Source organism: Tupaia chinensis, unplaced genomic scaffold (genome assembly GCF_000334495.1).
Source record: "Tupaia chinensis unplaced genomic scaffold, TupChi_1.0 Scaffold000463_1, whole genome shotgun sequence".
Lineage (NCBI taxonomy): Eukaryota > Metazoa > Chordata > Mammalia > Scandentia > Tupaiidae > Tupaia > Tupaia belangeri.
In genome coordinates, this window is record NW_006159972.1 from 1,434,888 (window position 1) to 1,438,176 (window position 3,289).

A 3,289-nucleotide genomic window follows, 5' to 3' on the forward strand; every position below is an offset into this window, starting at 1 on the left:
TTTACAGAGTGAAGGAGTTGGAAGCAGGTGGTCCCCTCTGGGGCCTGGGCCAGTCTGGAGGCAGTCCCAGACACCCTACCCTCACCCTCTCCCAGGTCTTGGGCTGTCTATCTGCCAGCCCTGAATCTATGTCTTCTTCACTTGCACAGAGAGGGGAACAGAGTCTTGAAACTTGCCAAAGTGATTTTGGAAAAAGCAGATAAGCAAAGCAGGGCCCGTGGGGGAGGCAGCCACAAGACCTAGCCTTGCTGATGTGGACGCCAGTACCCTTCCCCCACTGCCCTCGCTCCCTAACCACTCCTTCTGGGGGATAAAAGGGGGGTGGGTGGTCTTCTATTTTTTTTTTTTTTTTCATTTGGATACAGTTTAGACTTACATGGCCCGAAGACGACTGGCTCTGGTTCCATAGTTTCAAACTACTACTGAATCCCACACAAACCACCATGAGAATCTTCACACCGGCTCTCCTTTCAGGCACAGTTATGGAAAGAATCTCTAGGCCTCGCCCTAAATCCCATCCACAAAGCTGATTAAGGTGGTTTGAGACACGTTCTCTCTCATAAACTAGGACCATGAATGTTCCGGCAGCTCAACCCCTAACCAGCCCAAGCTTTGGTTAGGGGTTGATTAAGCCGTCTGGCATTGTGTATTACACACCCCTCACAAAACACGCCACTCCAGGGTGTCTACATAGCAGCTTGTCTGCATTCAAGTCTTGGCATAAAAAAAGTGGATGACAAACTAACCCTATGAAATAGACATCCTACAGAGAACCCACAATCCAAACTTAATTCTAGGCAAGTTGCTAGTGATTCAAATTTGGGAGAGATTGTGGATAATGTTTTTTCTTTATTGTCATGTTTATGGAATAAAGAAAACGAGAAAGGAAAACAAAAATGCCAAAGGTTGAGGAATTGTATCCTAGTGGAAAAACTATATTCCAGACAAAAGAAGGGAAAATATGGGACCCACTCCTCTGCCTCAGGCCCACGAGCATACAAGTGCTATTTATTGGCTTGAAAAAAGGGTAAAAAGAGTTTTTCTAGATCTAACAGATTTTGAAGGTATGTTAAGTTTCTCCAAAAGAATAATAAGTAAAAGTCAGGTTTCAATTCCTCAGGCAGAAGAGGACGTCAATGATACCTGCTGAGGAGAGGAGAAATACAAGATTTTGTGAAGAGGCAGGTAAGTTTGCAGAGCTACAGGGTGGCAGTGTTGGAGTCACCCTCTCCAAGATGGCACCCATGCCAGAATCGGAATCGCCTGCCCACATGCATGAAATGAGATGCCAGGAGCCCACACACAGCACCCAGGAACGTTGGTCCCTGCGCTCAGCTCTTGCCCTAAGCCGACCCTGGGACATAAGACCTCACTTTTCCAAAGACAAGATGGAAAGGCAGTAACCAAGGTTCACTTTTCTGACACAGCCCAGGTTTATGAACATGTCTAGTGTTGTCGACAGGCCCAGAGGTGACAGAGGCCAGGTGTGCTGGGCGGTCTGCTGCACGGACCTCCCCAGCCCACCACGCTGGTTGTCTTCCTGCTGGTTCTGAAAGTGGGTGCTGACGGAGAGACCTGCGGAGGCAAAGAGCTGTGACTCCCACACCTTCACTAGAAACTAAGAAGGCACCCTCACAAGCTAATGGCTGTCTCTGGAATTGGAAGTGCCTTCATTTTGCTAGAGACTCAGTCACAAGCCCTCCGCCTAGGGTTTCCTCGTCTGCAGTGAAAAAATGACAGGCAGTGACACAGTGACCTCGGGACTGCTTTGTTTTGAACATGGAGGGCACAGCAGGAGCCACCTAAATCGTGGCTGCCTTTCAGAATCACTACCTTGGCCGTGTCTCCACCCTAGAGTCATCTGTTTGGTTAGGAAGGTTCAAAAATCTTGCATGGGAGGGACCAGCTGATGGCATATTGGTTATGTTGCTGGACCCCCACATAGTTGACTACGGTTCGAGTCCCAGACCTGGTGACTTAAAGCTCACTGGGTGTGTCGTGCCTGTGCCCAGAATCCTAAGAGGAGAATAGAGAAGGGACTACACCATGGCCATTCCCCCTGGGGGGGTGATCTCTCTCTCTCTCACACACACACACACGCACACAAACACACACACACATCCTATAGCAAAAATTTTTCTTACAAAAAAAAAAAAAAATCTTGCACAGACAGGCAAGAGACCCTGGTTCCCTTCCAAGCACACACACACAGACAGGTAAGGGGTTTCTCCAGCAGCACACGAGTGTGTTTTGTGAGAGAAGAGCTTAGGCCACACACAGGATGGAACACACAAGGGTTATTTGAAGCTCACTCATTGCAAGCAAGAATTCACACACATGTGCAGACAGAAGAGAGAGAGCTTTGTCTCAGAGGCTGCTTGTGGCTTAACCCAAGTTTGAAACGCCAGGAAAGCTTCAAAGAAAGGCAGATGGGGCAAACTCAAAAGAATGCAGAAATATTTGCAACTGAGTCTGAAGCTTTTGCTAAAAGCATCCCGCACAGGACCTGCCAGGGAACAGTGAGAGGGCCTAGGGCCGGAGGTGCATTGGGCTCCCAGGACCAAACTGTGGTGCTGGGCCAGGTCTTCTCTGGCTTCCCTGTGGCCGGGTGAGGCTGTGCCCAGGCTCACCCTTCAGCTCTACATGCCAAGAAGGATGAGCCCTGGGACTGGGGGTGGGCTATGATGTTCTTGCTTTTGTAGACAGATTCTTCTCCTTTAGGTGCCTGTTTTCTGTACTGTGAATCAACTGCTCTGGTGAGATTTTAATCCGTAACTACTCTAATCCCTTCCTGGTTTTATGTGGTGCCATGAAGCATCTTTAGGCCATCACGACTGTAATCTCTCTGGTTGAGGGGAAAGCTGTTCCCTCCATGCCTTCAGCAGTGAGAAGGGAGGATAAAGGAGCATCTCAGGGTGAAAAACGAACCACCAGATCAACCAAATCAACATCAACATCGACTTTCTCTGAAGACATCATGTTTTGTCCATCAGAAACCAGAGGTTCCACAGGTGCTTGGGTTTCAGCTGTGGGGTCCCCAGGAACACATCCAGACGCACAGAATGCCTGACGTTTTCAAGTTCTGCTCCAACTAGGAGAGGTAATATCATGCCACCGGCAAACGGAAAACCCAAGGTTGTCTCAGCCTTAACAATGCCCCAAACCAAGCTGACACTGGTCCACATTGGAACTGTTAAATGCAACAATACGCTTCCTTCCATTGGCAGAGGTCAGTTTAACCCCCCCCCCCCTTTAGAGAGGGCCTTCTGCCTGTGTACGGACAAACCAG